The sequence below is a fragment of the Aedes aegypti genome, chromosome 2 (genome assembly GCF_002204515.2).
Source record: "Aedes aegypti strain LVP_AGWG chromosome 2, AaegL5.0 Primary Assembly, whole genome shotgun sequence".
Lineage (NCBI taxonomy): Eukaryota > Metazoa > Arthropoda > Insecta > Diptera > Culicidae > Aedes > Aedes aegypti.
Window position 1 is genome coordinate 59,043,509 of NC_035108.1, and position 15,252 is coordinate 59,058,760.

Below are 15,252 nucleotides of genomic sequence, written 5' to 3' on the forward strand. Positions count from 1 at the left end.
TAATGTTAATAGTAACCATCAGAAAGCTGGCTGCCAATGCTCGCAAATTCCAATCTACTCACAGTATACCCATCATCGTCATCGTCACCAACCATCATCAACCTCCCGCGAGAAACTTCTCTCCAAACCTCGCTCACCAGTCCAAATGCTTCGCATCAAACCAAAACAAATCTCACCGAAGGAGAAGACCAACCATCTAAACCATGCTCACCTTCGGCTAATCTCTTTCCCCTGAGTAGCACCGGCGTGGATGCTGTGCACGTCGTCGATCCGATATACCTGGTCTAGAGAGAGCTGCTAATGTTTTGGTTCGGCTCAGTCATACGCATACGGTTAACCTTTGCGTACCCAATGTCTTATTTTTGGGATTTACAAATCTGCTTAACCCAATGCACAAACCCAAATTGATACACGTCTTAATCTTACTGAAGTTAGCTGAGATTTAGACCAGAGACTTCTTTTAGGACGCCAGTCAAGATAAGGCTGTGGACTTTAAAATCAAGCGCAATGATTTGACACAACGTATTTCAGAAGGTTTGACTTCAACAAAGTCCGGAATAACTTCGATACGAAATTGGTTCAAAATTAGTCTTCAACAACTGCTTGAAGATTTGAAAATCCTCAAAATCAGACGTTGGGTACGCAAAGGTTAATCGCATCCAGCAGCAGGACGAGGACAGGTCTCTCCGTTCATCGCAGCATCCACACGACCAGGCAGAACGGAGCGACGAAAAACGCGCGCGCCACAGCCACAGACCGGAGGACGGCTTGAGACACAACAAATCCAATCCACCCGCCAAGTCTCAGCTTCAGTCTGTCTCCAGCCGTTGTAGCGGGTGGATTAAGAAAATCGAAACTCGGCCCTTTTATTCGCAGTTCGGTACACTTTGCGTCTGTAGTTCGGCCCTTCGTAGTAGGCGGTTTGGCGGGCTTCAGTTAGAACTTTCATCCAAAAGGGTCACGCTGCCAATATCGGGTTTCGGTGTTTTTCGCGGTGTCATATTTCCACACTGTCGTCTGCCGTTGTGGTCCGAAGAAGACAATCTTCGAGGTCGATTCTAGGGGTCCTACACACAAATGCTCAAGGGGGGGACCTTCGATCGCAGCATGCCGATAAGCAAATCGAGTTTGATTTGAAGCATGAAATAACCGAAACCGTAAAGGAAGAGCAGGAGGCCGTTTCACGGTACAGTGCGCTTCGACCAGGGAAGGCGGCGACCAAGAATGTTGTTGTGATTCGAATACTGGAGGAATGGCATGTGCTTGGCACCCAAATATTTCGAAAAGGAAAAGGATGAAACGAAGCAAGGGGAAGTAAATTAAAACCGATCGCAGTAGACACCGTCTTCGTCGTCTTGGTTATTGTTGAAGAAGAATTCAAAATTGAGTGAAGTGATGCGCGACGAAAGTGTAACAAGTGTATCGAGTGTATGGAAAGATATCGAAACGCCCAACTCAGTGCCGGGTAAAATTTAGAAGAAACCTGTTGCGAAAGAACAAAATAAACAAATTTTCTGCGCTATTGATGGCGAAGTTGCTCGTGACGGAGTAATTCAAAGCGAGAATAGTGGACAGGTTACGAGCTGCCGGTGTTGAGTTTTGGAGTAGATTCAAAGGTAATTACGATTCTAGTTCAATATTTGCGAAAACTGTACGTAATGAAAAGGATAATTGCATTACATTTTTGAACAATTTAAATTCGAATGTTCGTTCTATGAATGGTGAAGTGGACGAACTGTTTAATTTTCCAATATATAATAGCATACATTTAGCAGTTATTACTTAAACTTATTCGAAACGTGCATCCAAACTTTTTTGTTTGTCGAAATAATCTCCTAGATGGAGTATGTTGGGGAGTAGCTATAATCATTCATAGAAGTATAAAACATCAACTTCTTTTCGTCATTCGAAACTAAAGTTTTTGAAACTTTGGTTGTGTCTGTTGAAACATAGCTTATTAAATATGGTAAATATACCTTCATTTTTGCCTATTTGTCTTTTCTATGCACTGGGCAGCAATTTAATTTGGTTCAAACTGATTTGCGAAAATTGACTCATATTAGTTTTTTTTTTGTCTTTGAAAACTCAAAGGAAAAGCATCGCTCGTGGAAAGCGATTCAAACGTTTGCTGGTGTTTGCTCTGCAGGATTTTTCTTAAGAGGAAAATATCCATAATCGTTTTTCAAATTTTCAAAACCAGTTTTTTCACTGAAAATTCAAGCAATGTTCATGACAATCTATTATTGCATTGCACTTACTATCTGTAATTCAATGATAGATTTGCATGAAGGTTTCTTTAAGTTTGAACTAAAAAACTGGTTTTTAGTTTTCGATGATTGCTGATGATTCAATGATGGATTCTTGAGCCTTAATACATTGATAGCCCTACATACATGTTTTTCGTCTTCTATAATCCATTCTACTATTGATTTATAGTCTTATCCAACTCTAGTCACCTTTGTACGCTGTCACGCTGATTTTGATTCTGATTATTCAAATACAGTCAACCCTCTGTAGTAAATTAATTAAGTACATTACTAAACTTCTCACAACATCACAGTAGTTCACTTAACATAGTAGTCATGGACATATTAGAAGAGTCAGACGTAGGAACCTGAGACGAGACTCGCGAAGACGGTCTTCTTTTTCTGTGATTGCTGAGTTTTTTTCTTATTCCACTTTGTGTTTATATCAATTATGCGCATGCTGTTCAAATCCTCACATGAACTCAGCAAAAAATGATTGAGTTTGCATCACATCGAATCATAGATAGCCGTTTGAGTGAAATTTCATGCCAGCAAACGTAGCAGACATTAGAAATAATTAATCTTCTGCTTAGATTTATCAGCAACTTTGTAAAAAACTGCTCCGCCGACTGAGGTTTTTAATAACAGTTTACTTTGAACACAATACTTTTCACTTTTTCAGCCATAAAAACGGTGGGCTGCATTTGACGTTTCGTGAGAGGGGAAACTGGGCTGCATATGACGTTGATATTTTTCCACTTCGCGAGTCTCTCTCAGGTAGAAACCAAACATCATTCTGTAATAAACCATGGAACTGATAATACGTGTTGTTACTAACGCACTATATATCGGAAGTGGGATACACGCTAAAAAAATCCTGCACGGTCGCAATCCTGAACAATATTGGACGTTCGTCAATGATCGGATCTCGAAATACCAGAGGATATCGGAAGAAGTCTTCCTTCTTTGGTTGGAGAAATTCAATTCGATTTGCTAAGTACGAAGTCAAGCAGTTTGAAGGAAATGTATTCAGGAGAAGCATCAGAAGCATCAATGTCGTTTGGTACTATCCACCATGCTGGGATACAGAACTCAAGTTGTTCCGTGAAATTGGACGAACTTCAAATTTTTCTTCCACACTTCGAGGGAAATGAAGGAGAAAATGTCGACGATTTTATGAGAAGTGTTGAACATACGCGAAAAACATTCCATGTTGGAGAAGAAATTATGAAATTACTAATTTTCAAGCAACTGAAAGGAAATGCCCAGAAATGGCTGAATTCTTATCAAAACCGTTTTTCAATGAGCTTATCTGAATTTTTCAACCTCCTCAAGACAACATTTTCGGTATCCGTTTGAATTGAGAAAAAAAACTTGAACTTAGAAGATGGAGAAGACATGAGTCGTTTCAAGATTATTACATTGAAAAAAGAATGCTGGCCTCACCACTGAACCTTGTAGAAATGGAGTTGATCGAGTATATCATTGAAGGGATTCCAGACAAAAATTTGAAGAACTTCGCACAAAACTCTGGATTCAAGTCGATGATTTCTTTATTGCGGTCATTTTCATCAATTCGCCTTCCATCATATGAAGCTTTCAAGCCAATCGTATGCTACAGATGTAACTTCCCTGGTCATGTCGCAGCTCAATGTCGTACAACAAAACCACATAACTTTAAGGACAGCATAGAGGGTAGTCGATCAACAACATCGTTCGGAGAAAACAATGAAGATTGTAGCTGTTAAAACGCAATTAGCTGATAAAGTTGTAGGATTCGAAAACAATGGACTGGTAGATATACACTTTCCACATTTTAACACTAAATTTGAAGCATTGTTCGACACAGGTAGCCCGGTTTGTCTGATACGCTTTGGTTTAGTAGAAAAGGGCAAAATACGCAAATATGATGAGAGAATTTCATATAAGGGTATCGGAGGAACCAGGCTTAATATTCTGGGATGTTTAGTAACTGATGTTTTAATTCAAAATTTATCTCTTAATATTGAGTTTTTAGTTGTTCCTGATTTGACGATGCAATCATACGATGTTATTATTGGTAGAAACGTTATAATGCAACCTGGGATGCGCACGGTTATAGAAAATGGCCAAATACAAATTTTCAAAACTCCGGTCTTCGAAAGTGAGCAAATTGAACCACCAAAAAAGGTAACAAAGACTGTAAGTTCTATTGATTTCCAAAAAAATTTTAGAGAATACTGGTGACATTGATAAAAATCATTTGGTAAATTTTGAGCATGTTCTTAAAAAATATTATTTTGAATTTTTACGACCTCTGAAACCAGAAATAGATTATGAGATGAAAATTATTCTAAAATCTGCAGCACTCTTTCATTTTAAACCAAGAAGACTTTCACAGACAGATAAAGTAAAAGTTGACCAGAAAGTTGATGAATTACTTAAATCTGGTGTCATAAAGGAAAGCGATTCTCCTTTCGCTAGTCCAATTGTAGTTATTCCTAAAAAAGATGGAGATATTAGACTCTGTGTAGATTATAGAAAGCTTAATAAAGATACTTTTAGAGATAATTATCCATTACCTTTATTAGAAGATATTTTTGATAAATTGAAAGGAAAAATAATATTTTCAATTTTAGATCTTAAATCAGGATTCCATCAGATTAAAATAGCTTCAGAATGTACGAAATTTACATCGTTTGTAACTCCGAGTGGTCGATATGAATATACTTGTGTTCCTTTTGGGCTTTGTAATGCCCCTGCTGTTTTTCAACGATTCGTTAACAAAATTTTTAAGAAATTAATTCAGGAAGGAAAAATTTGTGTTTACATTGATGATATTTTAATAGCTTCGGCAACTATGGAAGAACTCTGAGAAACTCTAAAAGAAGTATTAACAATTTTGAGTAACAATTTATTAGAGCTTAATTTTGACAAATGTAAATTTTGTTTTAATGAAATTGAATATTTAGGATATATAATCAATGAATTTGGGCGTAAACCTAGTAAATCACATATTGAATCCGTATTGGAGTTTCCAATACCAAAAAATGCCAAAGACGTTCAGAGATTTTTGGGTTTAACTAGTTATTTTCGGAAATTTGTTCAAAATTTTGCCCTGATAGCAAGACCACTTTATAATTTGCTTAAGAAAGACGCAGTTTTTGCATTTGGTGATGTAGAAATGAATTCGTTTTTGCAACTCAGAAATATGCTTGTATCTGCACCAATATTAGCTTTATACGACACAAAAGCTGAAACACAATTGCACTGCGATGCCAGCTCGTTTGGATTTGGAACTGTTTTGTTGCAAAAGCAAAGTGATGGAAAATTTCACCCAGTTAGTTTTTTCAGCAAGAAAACCGATGAATATGAATCGAAAATTACATAGTTTTGAATTGGAGACACTTGCAGTTGTACATGCAATAAAGAGATTTCATGTTTATTTATCAGGTACAAAAGTCAAAGTTTATACGGATTGCAATGCGTTGGCTCAAACTTTGACGAAAAAAGAAATTAATCCTTAAATTAGTCGTTGGGCTTTATTTTTAGAAAATTATAATTATATATTAGAATTTCGCGATGGAATAAAAATGCGTCATGTTGATGCTCTGAGCAGGTTAGCTATGAATGAAGGAAAAATATTTTCGAAAAACAATGAAGGCGAACAAGTGAGTTCCGTTGAAGCTGTTAGTGTGTTAAATACAGAAGATATAGAAAGAAATGTAATTCTTGCTCAAGAGCAAGACGAAAAGTTAAAAAATATCAAAACACACCTTGAATCACATACATTTCCAAACTTTGAATTGAAAAATGGAATTCTATTCAGAAATGATAACAATAAGTTATTGCTAGTTATTCCGAAAATTATGATAGACAATATAATAAAAAATTGTCATGATAATTTATTGGGATTGGGATAGAAAAGACTATTTTAGAAATCAAAAAATTTTACTGGTTTTCAATTGTAAAAAAATACATAAGTAACTGTTTAAGTTGTATATTTTACAGTCCAGCTGATACTAAAAAGGAAGGCTTCCTAAAGAATATTGATAAAGGTGAAAAACCATTCAACACCATACATATTGATCATTATGGTCCGATACAGTTACGATCATCGAAAGGATTGAAATTTATTTTGGTAGTAGTTGACGCCTTTACAAAATTTGTCAAATTCTATCCAACTAAAACCACTAATACTGAAGAAGTTATTAAAAACCTATCAATTTACATGAATCACTATAGTAGACCAAAGAGAATCATATCAGACAGAGGAAGTTGTTTTACCTCTGATATATTCGAAAAATTTTGTGTTGATCATTTAGTTGAGCACATAAAAACAGCTGCTTACACTCCAGAGGCCAATGGTCAAGTAGAGAGATTGAATAGGACACTCACACCAATGTTAGCAAAACTAATACACGATACTGAGAAAAGATGGGATATTTTGTTACCGAATGTAGAGTTTATTTATAATAACACTTTTAATAGATCCATAAAAACTATCCTAGTATATTATTATTTGGCCAACTTCAAAATACTTTCAATAAAGTTGAGTTTAATTTAGAGATACTTGTCAAAAAACCAGGAAAATATTGAATTTAGGAATCTTGTAGATAGGAAAGAAGCAAAGGACCAAATTGAAAAACTTCAAGCATATAATAAAACCAAAGTGGATAAAAAGCGAAAGGGTGTACAAGATTATAAAGAAGGAGATTTCGTTGTTATAAAAACAGTTGATACTCATAAATTATCTAATAAATTTAAAGGTCCTTACGTTATAAAACAAATTTTACCAAATGATCGTTATTTAGTTACTGACATAGATGGATTTCAAGTCTCTAGCCTTCCATATAGCTCAGTTTGCTCACCGGGAAATATGCGAAAATGGTTATCTTTTCCTCATATATTTACTGATGATGATAACGATGAGGATATCGTTGAATCAGGATGTCCGAATTGTAGTAAATTAATTAAGTACATTACTAAACTTCTCACAACATCACAGTAGTTCACTTAACATAGTAGTCATGGACATATTAGAAGAGTCAGACGTAGGAACCAAACATCATTCTGTAATAAACCATTGAACTGATAATACGTGTTGTTACTAACGCACTATACCCTCCATGAGTCGATATTGAAGGGACCATCGACTCATGGAAATATCGAGTCATGGAACAGCAATGCTATCGAAAGCCGTTTGAGGGGACCATCGTAGTAACCATGAAATTTGATTTGGTTCCATGAAATTTGATTTGAGTCGAAATCGAGTAATGGAGCATCGACTCTTGGAGGTTTAACTGTATACCATGAAGCGATACTAAATCCTACAAGTTCTACTTTCAATTATTTAAGAGGTAACTGCAATAAATATAAAACATACGATATTGAATATTTACTAAGCTCTCGAAACTTCACCAATTTCCATTGTTGAAGCATGGGGCATTCCAATTCAGAATATGTGAAGTAAAATTCAAATCTTTTATTAAAGACGACTATCATAAACTCTTGATCCGCTCTAAAAACCTGAGAAGGAGGAATCTAGAGACAAACATTTTGAAAACAAGATAACTCAATTGAATTTTTGATGTGTTCACTCGATATTTCTATTATTCGATGGCCCTTTGAAAATCGACTCATAGAAATTTCACTGTATGATTTATTTTGACTGTAAACTTACAAGGAATTATGGAATTTAACAAAAAAAATCAAAAGCTTTTTCGAGGTTTTCCTCAGAGTACTCCATTATTGATACCTTCACAAATTTCTAAAGATAAACTTCATGAAGATAGAATTAAATATATAAATCACAATCAAAATACCTTTAGAGATTATTCAGGAATTTAACTGAACGATTCTCTATGAACTGCAAAAATCAAATCGTCCATAGATTACATAGAATTCCTTCGAGAACCCTTCTAGTAATATCTTCAAAAAATTTTGCACCAGTATTTCTGGGGAAATTAGTGTGTGCATTCTTAAAAAAAAACTTTTGGACGAACTTAGGAAGGTAATTTTGGAGAAATCACTATAATAGTTCTAAAAATATTCGTTGTAGAATTGATTGTCTAAACTGTTGTAGCAGTATTCGAGTAATATTTGAAAAAAAAAAATCTCTGTACTTTGTTTTTGCAACTACAGTATGTATATGTTTCCATTGACAGCTAAGAATTTCTATAGAATTGTAAGAGGTTTTCTCCGACATCTTCAAAAACAATAGAATGGTTCTTCCGGGAATTCATATGCTCTGAAAGTTTTAAAATTTAGGTAAATTCTTAACCAATTGAAAGATATTTGATGCTTAAGATGCGACATAAATAAGCCGTTAAAAAGATCCCAATAGTGTTAAACACTACTTGGGAACTTCCGTGATTCATATTGGCAGAGAGGGTTATCTCATCCGAATTGTCTGAAACTTTTCAATAAGAAGCACTCAATACTTCTCAATTTACAAAAATCATGTTTTCACAGTTTTTGCGGCAAAAGTTTCCTATTGTATGGCCTTTCGAATGTCGCTTGGAGAAAAATTTTAATCATTCATTTGCATGAGTTATGGCTTCTAAAATTGTCAAAGGGTTTTCACTTAAGTTTACTTATAGCTTCAAAATTACAAGATTTACAAACTTGCGATGGTTAGCAAAATATGTATTTTTCATTACTACCTCTACGACTCTTATGAAGATCACATTTACATAAAACAGAAAATAAAAAAGTTAGACCAAAATGACTGATTTTTCGCGTCCACCCTAAGTTAAATCTTTCTAAATCAATTAACTTAGCTCAAATTAGATTTACATCAAAAGTGTCTTCGACAAAGTTGTTCAAAAAAATATTTTCCAAAAGTTTGCAGAAGAGCGCAGCCTCAAATTTCATCAAAGGAAAGAGTTTGAGTTAAAATTTAAAATTAAATAAGGGCCACCCTATATAACTTTTTTCTTAGAAGATGCAAAACTCAATTACGAATAACTTCTCTTAAGACATCGAACATCTCAAATCGACGAAAACAGAGAAAACACTTTTTTCCTGCTAAAATGTCGATTCGGACCATTGTGCAATCGATCAAATTTTCAACGCGAACGAATGTCAGGTTGCTTAGATTTGTGAACTTGAAAATTCTAAGTTTGGCTTCGTTTTATAATCACCTCAAAGCCTGATTCGCTGGTGAAAAGTAATTTCTTGGCCCTGATGCCTGGGAAATTCCTGCAAGGAATCGATCAAGAAAGCGCTTTTTCTGATCGCAGTACGCAGTTGAAAATGAAATGTCATTCCAAACGGGAGTCGCTGTAGAAAATTTCTGCTAGGAATCGGCGAGAAATTTCTTTAGCAATTTCTTTTTTACAGCAAATCGGGCTTAAACATATAATTCCAGACATATTGACAAAGCAATTTTGTATGTTTATAGGAAATGATTTTAAACGGGAGTGAGAGATGCAGGATAAATATCTGTACGCTGGGAATTATTCGATAAAATCCATCGAGTATATGTTAAAATACTGTCTATAGAAATTTTAGGAGAAGTGTTTGAAAGGATAATAAAGAAAATAAAAAAAGAAACATCTAGATTTATCACTCAATATTTTATGTGTATTTAAATAGTAGTTTTGCTTGCAAGAAATTGAGGAATTTTATAGAGATTTTTAGGCGTATTATTTGCGAAACCATTAGTTAATTTTCGATGCAATTTATACGGATATCTTTGACAGAAGCTTGGATTTTTAGGGACATCATGAATTATGGAAGAAGCTTCGCGTGATGCATTTTTCATAACCTAATTAACTAAATTGATAACTGATTAAAATTCCTCAACAAAGAAGTTTTTTCGTTGTCCAGGAAGGGCACTGCCCTCCATTCCTTTGCCCTCCGCTGATTACAAATATAGCAATTTCCTACTTTTTTTTCCTTTTAACCAGAAATCACCCAGAAGTTATTGAAAATTTTGAAAACATTTATATTTTTCAGTATACTATACCTACTAAACGTTTGTTCTATTTCCAAATGTTCCGCTAGAACTTCCAGCATCCCAAAATGGTTAATCCCTCCTCCTCGACAGTAAATCAATATCTTCGGATTCCCACGATTGATTTAAAAATGGCTTTTAAGTGGTTTGTTAACGTCACCGGCTTGAAAATTGGCAATCATTCCGACTAGCCCATGAAGATGAGGGATACATCATGAGTGGAAAGCAGTAAAATTGCAATAAACTAGGAGTTATGGCTGGATGATTTGACCATAACGATTGGATTCCAATCGAGCGGCATGATCTCTGAGAATCTTCGTAGGTTGGTGGTTAAGTTCGATTTATAGTTTGACTATATGTAATTTATGGCAGCGCTGGCCAAACTATGAGTCATGTGATATACGGAGATGTATCATGTTCTCGGCACTTTTGATTAACTTCAGCTGGGCTCAATTCTCGCACAACATATGATCTCGTCCTGATGGACTCCTGAATGCCATTTGTAACCAAGTATGTAGCCCGTTGGTTTTAGGCAAATGAATAAACCAAGATAAAAACTATCACCACTGGGAGATGATACTTACGCAACTGAGAGATGATATATTACCCAACTGTTTTGATTTGCGTAATTAGTCATTACACAATAACTTTTTGAAATTGCAAAATAATTGAACACATTTTATATGATATGATTTCTGACACTATCAAGTGACCTTTTAAAAAATTGTTAAAAATGCAACTCGTTGTTTACAGCACTCGTCGGCAAGCCTCGCTGGATAAATCTGCAATTCTGAATACTGCAACTTGTGCGTAAACTACTATTTCATTTGTCTTACATTTTCTGACAAATATTTGAGCAACTTTTTTCGGCATAACTCTGTACATTAGTCAACTGTGTTAACAGCTTATTCATTTGCATAGTTATGCATATCAAAAGACATACAAATTTATGCAACGGTAGATGAAGAAAGTTTTCAATCAACAACAACGAAGTTGCTCATAAGCGCACACTAAGTTGCCTCACGAAGAGACAAAAAGCCGCAGTTGCCGGTGGTTAAAGCCGCCAACAATACCAAAGATCATGTTCGCGTTGAGAAAGAATAGCTCGTTTGGATGTCGTGGCTCGTGACATGACCGCATGATAACCGTAACAACGCCACGGCCTACTGACTGCTCCATAAGTGCATTGATTTCACCCCCTATACACGGTCTACTAGATGGTGGTACGACATGATCGAGTTCAAATTAGACAACCAAAATGAAGAACAACACAATTCTCAATTGTATATAGCGTTGAGAGTCTGCTGAAGAGTCGTTTGCTTTGAGCACTCAATTTAGCGGTTGTTGTTGTTTTTAATTCTTTCCATTTTCGTGCGGCCATTGAGAGAGGGCTTACGACAACGCCGCCGCCCGGGCATGGCTTGCCGCGCAACACACTTGATATCGAGTTTGAGTTCAGCCGCGTAGTCGGCGCTGATCAGGTGAAAACAAAGGGTTTTGGTTTGGGGGATTAGGTTTAGGCCGCCGCCGGCGTGGCCGTTTCGGGTTGAGGTTTTCTTGCGAATCGCTTGTGGGCCATTTCATTAACTGGACGGAATTAAGCCGTGAAAAAGATCATTGAGTTCAGCGTGCCTGTGCCGTGCTCTGGCGGTCCGGTTGTGCGAAGCTTACGGTAGCGATGAACGTGCCCATGTCAAAATGTTTAGGTTAGTCCGGGGCTTGGCACTTGATTTGACGGATGACTGGGAAAGAGTAATCCGATCAAAGTGTGCTGGAACCGAATCAGGGTAGGGGAAATTAAACTTGAAGGTTACTTGATTTTTGAAGCGGTTAAAAAAATATCGTTGCTCAGTTGTGTACAGAATAATAGTAGTAAAAGCCGACAATCGTATCAGTTCCACTTTCAATTACTTAAGGTGAAAATGAATCGAAGCCAAACCTCAAATTTCCAAGAGCACGGATCTGGAGAACCAGACATCCGTTTAAGCTGAAAACTCAATCGATTGGTCACTCCCTGGTGGTGACCAATTGATTAAGCTTTCAGCTCAAACGGATGTTTGGTTCTCCAGAACCGTGCTCTTGAAAATTTGAGGTTTGGCTTCGATTCATCTTCACCTTAAGAGCTGACTGGAATACATTTGAAAAATACATCGATAATAACCTTGTTGGTAACTGACAGTAATCTTGAAACTTTAAATGTCATTGTTAAAACAAGGAGCATTCCAATACCCAATTGTAAACTGAAATTCAAATTATATTATACTGGACAAAAGTGCATTGAGTATGGGAAGAAATAAAAATTTCTAAAAATTACCGAGAACTCAAAAAATGAGGCCAATATTGTGCTAATATTTCATATTGGGTGAATAGTCAGAAAATACTTCTGATATAAACTCCATTGCAACTACATTGCATGGCACATGTTATCTCAATGTGACTATTATGCGGTTAAAATTTCCAATTTGACAAAACCGCTTGATATTTTTTTTTCGAATTTTCCAGAACAATCTCACAGGTTTCAGTAAGTTGATCGAAAGTGTTTATCATATGATGTCCCTCCACGGAATTAACTCAAAATTGTCATAAATGTCAAATGTGACAAACATGCAGTTATGGGCATTATATACAATTATCTTAAGGCTAAGTAGCCCGTCATTCGTTTTGGCAACAATGATGACTTTTCAGCTAGCACTTCAAAGTGATAAAACTCAGCCTTGATAGTTTATATTGACTTGAAAAAAGTATCACTGTACGTGCTAACATGCATAAAGTATGCTGATACATTTTCAGGTGTGTCAGTGCAATACCAACTGATTTTCTTTGATTCGAAATCGTGAGATGAATTAGCAACAATCATCAACGACGCGTACAAATTTCAATGACGGCCTACTTCGCCTTAAACTCTCGATCCGCCTTAAGTACTTGAGGAAAAGGTAATTTTAACGTACTTGCGATCCTGGTATGAAAATTATACGACAGGATCTGCTAAAATACATTAAAAACGTTTTTCTGATTCATGAGACTATACAGGTCGGACTCGATTATCCGGAGACTCGATTATCCGGGGACTCGATTATCCGGGATTCGATTATCCGGAATTTTAGACTCGATTATCCGGAATTTGTTTTTGATGTTCTTGTTTTTCAATTTTTATGCATAAATCTGAGATAATTTGATATTGCAATATACAATATGAATGGTTTTGCAGTTTAGAATGTATTTAAGAAAAGGGGGGGTTTGAAAAAGTGTTTTTTTTTTTGTATGCCGGTCATTTTTTTTCTCGTAAAGACTCCTATCATTCGTAGAGAAAATTTCTGGCTACGCCACCGCATAATATAAATAAAACAACGAAAAAAGATAATATTTAAGTTCTTTTGTCAAAGATTTTAATTTTTTTCTTAGTGATTCGATTATCCGGAGGATTCGATTATCCGGAGTGAAAAAAAAATTGATACTCCGGATAATCGAGTCCGACCTGTACTACACTATTTTCGAGTATACGGCTCATGTGCTACTAGTGCTAATTTCTGACAACTTAATATATTCCGTTGAATAGTGGTATTTGATGACACTCTAGCTCTTTTCAACATTTTGTTGAATGTTTTTCGCATCAGTGAGGTGTCATTGATGTCTCATATCCAAAAAATCATATGTTTTGTCAGTAAAAAAAAAGAATCTAAACAAAGAGTAGCTAATTTCACCCCCTGCTTTTCACAAGACGTTTCAAATCAGCTGATCGGCAAGCTCAGTTCTTCTATGACAGTCTCGTGTTATCACCGATCCACCACTGATATAAACAAGTACATAGACGGACCTGTCACATGAAAAGGCCTATTATGTGCCATAAATTTAGGCCAATGAGCCTGTGCATGCTATAAAACGTTTGACTTTTACTGTGCGCTCTGTTTTCAAGTTGCCCGTGAGAGAGAGCGAGACAGCACCAACATACGGCGCACAGTAAAAGTCATGAGAACAAAAGAATTAATGGCACGAACAGAGTCTCAATGCAAGGAACATGGAGGTCTTTATTTCATCTTTTCTTATGCCTTGTTCAGAATACGAAGTTGTATGATTCAAGCAATGTGATTGTAATTTTACACGATGTTACGTGTAAATTTGCGACAAATCCTTCGGGATGTTCCTTAAGTAGGTTCCTTCAGGAAGCGCCTTCGGGAAGTTCCCTCAAGAAGTTCCTTCGGGATGTTTCTGGAGGAAGTTCCTTCGTAATAGCATTATTAAGAATCCGTATCTCGATAACGAATTAGAGCATAGTAAAAGTTGGCTTTTACGGCTACCTCGATGGTCCCTTGGATCGCATTTGTACTGGTTGTGCTTGGAGTTCTGTTTGATCTTCCGACCTTGACGCTTGCTTCTGCGGGAGCGGGTGACGAGGGCAGGATCGAACATGTCGCGCGTCGGTCGAGTAAAGTGAAAAAGTGCCGCGATCGGTTAGTTCTGTTTGATCTTCGACCTTGACGATTGCTCCTTGGCAGTGCGTCAAGAAAGCCCGAGCAGTCGTCAGTTGTTTTCCCTCTCGGGTCGTGCGCCTATTTTCTCTGAGTGCTTTTATATAGCCGAGCAAACGAGTTAAGCTGAATGTGGATTGTTGCTGCTCAGTCAAGGATGACGGATCAATAGGGTCTTAAAGCCCTGTCCCAATTTTAGTGCCAAACGCTTAAGTTTAGGCCAAAAAAACATGTTTACTCAATTTTCTAATGTTTTCCGTTGGTTTAAACTTAAAAAACATTTTTTTAGATTTTGTCACAACCTTTAGCTTAAACTCAAATTTTGGGTGTATTTTGTTTTCCGTGTCCCTTACGAAATGTCAGATAGGAACAACCCCAGTGGTCGAACTAAAACCCCTGTGGTGTTTTTGTCGACTAAGCGAACGTCAAACATGATCAAAAGTGTCAAGGTTCATTTATGGACCAAATTTTGAAATTAAAGTTTAAACATGATATAGCCATTATTTGAGCGGGAAGAATTGCTTAAGTAGTTACAGTAACATGCTTTTTCGTGTTATTAAATAAAAACAAGATTTCATTAAAAATTTTAGGACCCAATTGG

The 15,252-nt window shown here is 36.3% G+C and overlaps 1 protein-coding gene across 2 annotated transcripts in view; it reads left to right on the forward strand.

Moving 5' to 3' along the window:
• The first annotated feature begins 785 nt into the window (after positions 1–785).
• LOC5568106 overlaps positions 786–15,252 on the forward strand; it is a 106,944-nt gene continuing 92,477 nt past the window's right edge. For both annotated transcript variants that reach the window (XM_021840949.1, XM_021840950.1), the window contains exon 1: positions 786–1,616. The gene's annotated coding sequence lies outside the window, so the exon portion shown is untranslated. The remainder of the gene's footprint in view (positions 1,617–15,252) is intronic.